This window comes from Silene latifolia, chromosome 10 (assembly GCF_048544455.1).
Source record: "Silene latifolia isolate original U9 population chromosome 10, ASM4854445v1, whole genome shotgun sequence".
Lineage (NCBI taxonomy): Eukaryota > Viridiplantae > Streptophyta > Magnoliopsida > Caryophyllales > Caryophyllaceae > Silene > Silene latifolia.
The window spans coordinates 61,663,492-61,671,239 of NC_133535.1; positions in this window are offsets into that span (position 1 = coordinate 61,663,492).

Here is a 7,748-nt window from a genome sequence, read left to right on the forward strand (position 1 = left end):
AAAGAATCAGCAATTTTAATTTCCTGCTGGATCAAATCAGTATGCTGTGGATCTTGATATAATTTCGTTTGCACTGCATACAGCTCCTTCTCTGCCAATACAGTAGCATTTTCTATATCAGAAAAGCACTCTTTGTTTATGTCTTTTAACACAGGTTTCAGAGCTTTCAATTTTTTCACAACACAGAACATTTTATGCCCAGGTATCTCTTGCTGCCACACCATTTGGACTTTTGGAGAAAAAGATGGAGCTTTACCCCACATGTTGAAGTACTTGAAGCTGGCTCTCTTCATGGTTCCTATCTGAGTATGACTAACAATACATGGACTGTGATCAAACAGTCCAGCAGGATGAAAGTGAGCAGTCATATCAGGGAATAGATCTCCCCATTCTTGATTTATCAGGAACCTATCAAGTCTACTATACACTCTTGTCTGAGGCTCTTGCTTATTAGTCCAGGTATAGTAAGCACCAGTTGCAGGTATATCAGTCATGCCACAAGCTGCTATACACTCAATAAAATCATCCATATCACTTTGCTTGGTTTGTCCACCCAATCTTTCAGCAGGATTTACCACTGTATTAAAGTCCCCTGCCCAAGCCCAAGGGCACGAACACCGAGTCCAAGTCGCTGCTCCAGATGCTGCCATAAAACTTTCCTCTCTTGTCCATCATTAAAAGCATAGATCATAGTCAAATGAAAGGACTGCAGGGTAATTCTAGAAGTAACCTTAGCATGAATGAATTGTGCATCATAAGCTTGCACTTGCACATCAAATAAATTAGGTCTCCATAAAAGCCAAACTCTTCCTCCCTTATGATAGTTACTATTGGTAGTAACACTCCATCCGTCCAGCATAGAGGAGGAGATATTATGAATATTCTTACTATTTATTTTGGTTTCCAGGAAACCAAATAACCCTACATTATTATTGTGAATAAACCATTTAATAAACTTTTGCTTATTTACATTATTCAACCCTCGCACATTCCAAAAACCTAGAATATGCATTATTATCAGGGGGTTCAGGAGTTAGGTTACCAATTTGTGCACTCCCTTTTCCTGGGGTAGTTTCATTTATAGCAGCTGACTGACTGATAGGAACAGGAGAGCTAATCACCACAGTGGCACTAGTGCTTCCCTTCTCCATAATCTGGACAGGAGGTCTATCAATCTTTGCCTGTTCTTGAGGCTGCTGAACAATCTTAAGTTTCACAGGTTTCCAAACTTGCTGAATTTGCAGTGGCTTCTTACCAGTGCAAAGAGCATTCTTTCTGCAGTTCTGGCTCTCATGACCAATGCCATTACATTTACTGCATAAAGAAGGCTTCCATTCATATTCTATGTTCAGAGCTATCATCTTCCCCTCTTCATCAAGAAATTTCACTTTGTTAGGGAATTTTTTTCCAACAGTTAACTCCACCATAACCCTGGCAAATCCCAGTCTGGTCTTGTCTATGGTAGCCTGATCTGCTTTCTGATATTTTCCTACCAGTCCAGCTATAACAGGCAGGCAATTACCCCAGAAACGCAGAGGCAGTTCATGAATTCTGATCCATGCAGGGACATTTTTGACATCTTCCTTTGTAAGTTCCACATTCTCAGTCCATGGCCTCACTATCAGAGGTTTATTGTCAAACATAAAGTGTCCAGCCTTGAGAACGTCATCCTTGTCCTTTGCTTCCTTAAACCTGACAAGAAAAACTCCATTTGGCATAAACGAGACTTTATCAATGTTATGCTTTTGCCAAATTCTACTTATATAACCATCCAGAACTTCCCAAGGAGGATTAGCACCCAACACAAAGCAATAGACTGCTTTATTCCAATATTCAATCTCATCATGAGTGTCCTCCTTTGTGAACTGGACTAGATTAATATCGTTCTCATCATCCTCTTCCTCTACTACTGTTTTCTTTCCTCGTTTGGTAATCCATAGGTTGTTTTCAACAACTGGTTCCTCGTCATCATCATCAAAGGACAGTCCAGGGATTCCATGCACCTCTTGTGTGCTTGCTGTTTTAGTAACATCATTCTCAGACGGCCCCTTCTTCCTCAATTCCTGAATTGTAATACTACTTTTTCCACCAGATTTCACCTTAGTAATCCTACTAGCATGCTTGGATTTCGTTTTGTTTGATGAATTACGTGCCATAATGGTGAAATTAAGCAGAAAATTGAAGCCCTAGTTGATGTCTGCATAGGGTTTCTCTAGGGTTTCTCTTCATGTTTATGTCTAACTACGATCTGGTTTGATTTCGCAATCACGCGAATACGTAGGCAGTCCTATTACAAGGGCACAACCGCATACTCCTTTCACAAAATTTCCAATTTTCAATCCTCAATAACCAGCTCAGAACTACGATCTGGTTTGATTTCGCAAACACGCGAATACGTAGGCAGTCCTATTACAAGGGCACAACCGCATACTCCTTTCACAACATTTCCAATTTTCAATCCTCAATAACCAGCTCAGAACTACGATTTGGTTTGATTTCGCAAACACGCGAATACATAGGCAGTCCCTTAACAAGGACGCAACCGCACACCTATTTCAATCTCAACCATCAACATCAATCCTCAAAAGTAGCCCACCCAGCTGCAAAAAATTAATCTTATACCTCTTTACTGGGGGCTTCTTCTTTAAGACGTCGCCCATTCCCTGCTTTGTCAAAATCCCACCTTCTCACTCTGGGGGCTTCTCTTTTAAGATGCCACCCATCCTTTATCCTCAAACGTCTTTTGATTCTCAACTACAGTCCAAAAGAAAACCGCTCACAGCCTAGTGCTCGGTTCGGACGATGACAAGGTCTTGGTTCCGCTCTCCGAATCATCATGCCTCGAGAAGGGATCGCAAACAAGCAAAAAAGAGGCAAAGGTGTCTGGCAAAGATAATCAATTTGTGTTCCCCAGCCGAGCAGACCTCCTACTTTAGAGATTTTATGCGCGTCGTCACCCTCTTTTGGCTAAGGAGTTGTACTTACATTGGCAAAGTCTGTCAAAGTAACCCCCGTGTTGTGTCGCTACTGAGTTTGTGTCGCATCCACGACCGCCTATTTGTCAGTCTGTCAGTATGCGTCCGTGTGCGTCAATGTCACAGTCACGTGTCTCCGATCTATCAAATCACGGATCTATGAGCAACAAATTCCAACTCCTAACAGCTTTAAGCTTCACAACATTCAAAACTTCTATCTCCCTTCGCGTGAGACATTACATGCTAGTTGCTTATATGCTAACTGCTCACAGGCTTATGTGCTTATATGCTTGCATTCAACGTGCTTGTCTATGCGGCTGCGGACTTGTGTAGTCACTAACCATGCAGGTAATCTTGAGAAGACAAACTCACTCCAACTGAGTACTCGGTTCTTCCCAACAAACGGCGACCCATCAAGTCCAAGAACTTTAACCCCACCGATTACATGGCACACGCTACCTCCCAACGAGCAGCAACTCATATCACCAGCGAGTCCTGAGGAGTTTCTAACTCCCCAGCGAGTGCCGATTTTCAAATGGATGTCACATATGCTATTTTCCATAGTCGATCATTCGACCATAGATGGCTGGCGAGCCTTACAATGCATATGGTTGGCGGGTCTTTGTCCGCAAATAAGATACAACTCAAGGACGTATCCCGAAGATGCCTCGGGTACGACTCCTTTGCACAAGCTGGCGAGCCTTTGTCTGCAAACATGGTACAACACAAGGACGTATCCCGAAGATGCCTCGGGTACGACACCTTATCACAGTTGGCGAGCCTTTCCACGCACACAAGATGCAATTGAAGGACATGTCCCGAAGATACCTCAGGTATGACTCCTTTCTATGGCTGGCGAGCCTCAAAACGCACCGCCTTCAACACCGGCTGGCAAGCCTTTGCGCGCAAAAGATTCAAGGACGTATCCCAAAGATGCCTCAGGTATGATTCCTTCTTATGGCTGGAGAGCCTTTATACGTAGTCTAATGGACTTTAAACGACCCAAATCGGAAGTCGACAGACTCAAAAATGTTCTCGACGGCAGGTCCTTGACTCGAATCCCCGAGTCGTCTCGACGTCGCCCTTCCCGACGGCAGGTCCTTGGCTCAAACCCTTTTGAGTCGCCTCGACGTCGCAATGGTCTTCAGGTTGTAATCTTCGATTGACCCGGAGATCATACTTTGACTTTCTCCCTGTCCAAGCCTCAATCAAAGTGGGGGCTCTGTAGATACCCAGTATCTGCACCTCCCAAAAACCATCCGATGATGATCGGACTATAACGTGTTTTTGATATGCGTGCGTGGATCGGCTATACATGAGACGGTTTAATGCACTACTCGAATATGAAAAATGATTTCAAAAGTTTTCTAAATTCATTTGCATTAAAATAACACTATTTAGAGTTAAAACCGTCTTCGGACCCAAAACCGACTCAAAAACCCGCAACTCGAGTTAACCTGAGTCAAACCGAGTCAAACTAAATCTCGAATGTCGAAAATAATGCCATGAATGTTTTCATCATGTCATTTCCATTAAAATGACCCTAATTATAGTCAAAATCGACACTGGGCCAAAAATTGACTCGAAATTCAAATCCCGACTCACACGGGTCAAACCCGAGTCAAGCACACAAAACACCTACCTCAAGTAACACAAAAATCAACTTATTAGATGCCCATATTGTTACACGACATCCTATTTGAATACCACATATCAAACCAACCAAACAGTGGATGGAGAATAGGCCACGTCCAAATTGAAAGGGACAGTACACCCCATTTAGTCACGGGGTGGCTCGCGCCTCAATGGGGTGTCTCCTTAGCCTCTAAGCAAAATCGACCGACCTATCATCCCACATTTCTCAATAAATACCCACCATCACACACCATAATATTCATGCGAGAGTCCGCCCCCTCACATCTCCCTTAAACTTCTATACTCGACTTTCTAAGTCACAAAATCGACACGTGTTTACGACCTACCGATCGTAAATACAAGCCTTACACATATTGTTTGGTAGCGTCGCCGTACATTCGACCGACCCATTCGACCAACTCAACTCATTAATCAACAAGTTTTAATTAACATATTTTCAAACATAATTTCAAAACCAAATTCTTTTTTAAGGCACTCTTTTAAACTTCTTGATAGTGAGTAGTCGCTACGAGCAAACCATCTCTAAAGTCGTCTATGTCGCAAACATCATACACGTAAGTTTGAGGGTGTAAACAACTCACTTTATTTCATGTATTTACTGTTTTTATGAGTCTATAAGCACGAACGATGCATAACACGATTCAGATTTAGAATAGACGAGCCAAAACCGAGTTTTGGCCTGAGGCAGAAGCCCCTTATTGTGCAAGGTGGCTCGCGCCTCAATGGGGTGCCCAGGTCAGACTCAAACGTGTTTGAGTTCGTCTTTCCTTCAACACTTTATTTTATTTTTACTTCTTTCCTTTTACGGTTTTTATCATTTCGAATGTTTCAAACCATTTTTATGACAAACTTTTTAACCATAAATCATAATCACCATTGGTTCTTAATACCATGACGGTTTAATCCGTGACTCGGTGATATTAATTGGTTAATTACATTTTAAAAGAAATCCTTTTATTTTATTTACTATTTTAATTCATTTTTATGATAAACATATTTTGGCCATTACAAAAATCATCCTTGGTTCTTTATACCATGACGGTTTATTCCGTGACCCGATTATATTATTGGTCAATCACTAAAGGGTATTTTAACCCCCTTTTATTTTATTTACCATTTTTCTCATTTGCTTACATTTGTAAATATATTAGTCATAATTCATAATCATCCTTGGTTCTTTATACCATGTCGGTTTAATCCGAGTACGATGATTAACTTGACTAATTACAAAGAAATGAACTTAACATGATTAGTTCAAATCAAGTATTTTACATTTTTACTTGTAAACTATACTTTTCAAATATGCAAATCCGACAACGAATGTTACTAACACAATAGTAATTATTCCGAGTCATGCAAACAATCCTTGCAAATTATTTAATCATAAATACGGTTTTAAACAACCTTTTCAAAAACCAGAACACACCCCCCTTGGATCGGCTCATGGCTCGCGCCCCAAGATGCCGCCTGTTTTCTACATTTCAAAACCTGGGCAGAGCCCCTTCTATCGCCAATAGGCTCGCGCCCCAAAGGGGCTGCCTGGCACTGTTCTGCCTCGTTTTTAGCACTTGTCCAGGACGATCCCGATTACGGTTAATTCGAATACATGACGGATCAGATTGAGAAGTTTATGTTTTTTACACTTTGTCATTTGACACCCTTTTTCAATAAATGGATCGTGTTAAGCATCATAACCCGACTTGGTAAATGGATGTTTAATTTCCGTTTTCACATGTAAATCAATCTAAATCCAACTTAACATCTTATGCTTGATATTTGGATTACCAAACCGACTTAGAAAGCTCACATGTTGGGTTAACACTTTTGGATGTGCATTTACACCGTTTTATCAACTTTTACACTTAAACAACCACGATCGATCAGTAGAGGCCGCTAACGCGGGCGGGATTGGTTGTCCGATTAAAGAGCTTCCCAATACGTACCCTCACCCCTTACTCAGAACCTTTGGATAGTGGACGACCTTATCCAGGACGTACGAGAGTCATTTTATGCATAGAATGCTGAAAGGGGGACGAGTCCTTATCTTTAGTACCTATGTCAAACACTTCTTTGTGCTTTGTTTGACCGAGGTATAAAGTGGATTCGAACGGGTTCCAAGCATCCCACAAATGCTTGGTGGCGACTCCGAACATCTCTAAACGTTTCGAGACCTTTACCAAGACAAAACCGACTGATCTAAAGCGATCCGGTCAAAAGCATTTTTACGCCGTCGAGCATGGCTTTCTAGACCTCTGCATGTCCACCAGATCGGCCTGGCGTGCAGGTGGCCCGCGACTATGGACCGGTAGATGGACACCCAAATCCACGGACCGAGACGTGGCCCATGTCCACACTATAGGCTCAGAATGACTCGCGATGTTAGGCATCTTCACAGAACTAGCAACAGAAATAGAATTGTCTTCTTCGAAAGACTGGTCTTCTGCGAACAGAAAATGTTCAAGAGCAGGGTCAAAAGTACTCAAGCCTTCCTTTTGACGATTTTTCCTCAATAAGCTTTGTCTATAGCGAAAAGTCCTCTCGGGCTCAGGATCAGCTCGTACTAATTCTGACCTGTTAGACCTGGGCATAAACAAAACTAAAGTAAATAAATAAGAACTGTCTCAAGTAATTAAAAATTCCTTGAGACGAAGACAAACGAAAATAAACAGATAAATAGGCCAATTGCCTCCCCGGCAACGGCGCCAAAATTTGATACCTGTCGTTTAGTATCAAAAATAAAAACCTAAAACAACTAACACAAGCTAGTGGAAGTAGGGTCGATCTCCACAGGGACGCTATTATATCTATCTGCTATCTAAGTTTGTCAGGTTATAAATGGGGGTTTTGAATTGATTTCTAATAAACTACCACAGATTAAGGCAAGTAGAAAAGAGTAATAAGAATAAAGAGAATTAAACGGTGTGGTAAATAAAGAGAAATATGCTAGGAAGTCGGTTCACTATGGCAGTTAATGAACTCAGTCCTAAATAGTTCAGAAGATCTAATGTGAGAAGGGTAAGGGAAAGGTCCTTCTGGCCCGCTATCCGCCTTAGAAAACAACTAACTTGATTTTCATCCTCATTAGTGTAGTCTACTGTTCATAACAGGTCTGTTCAT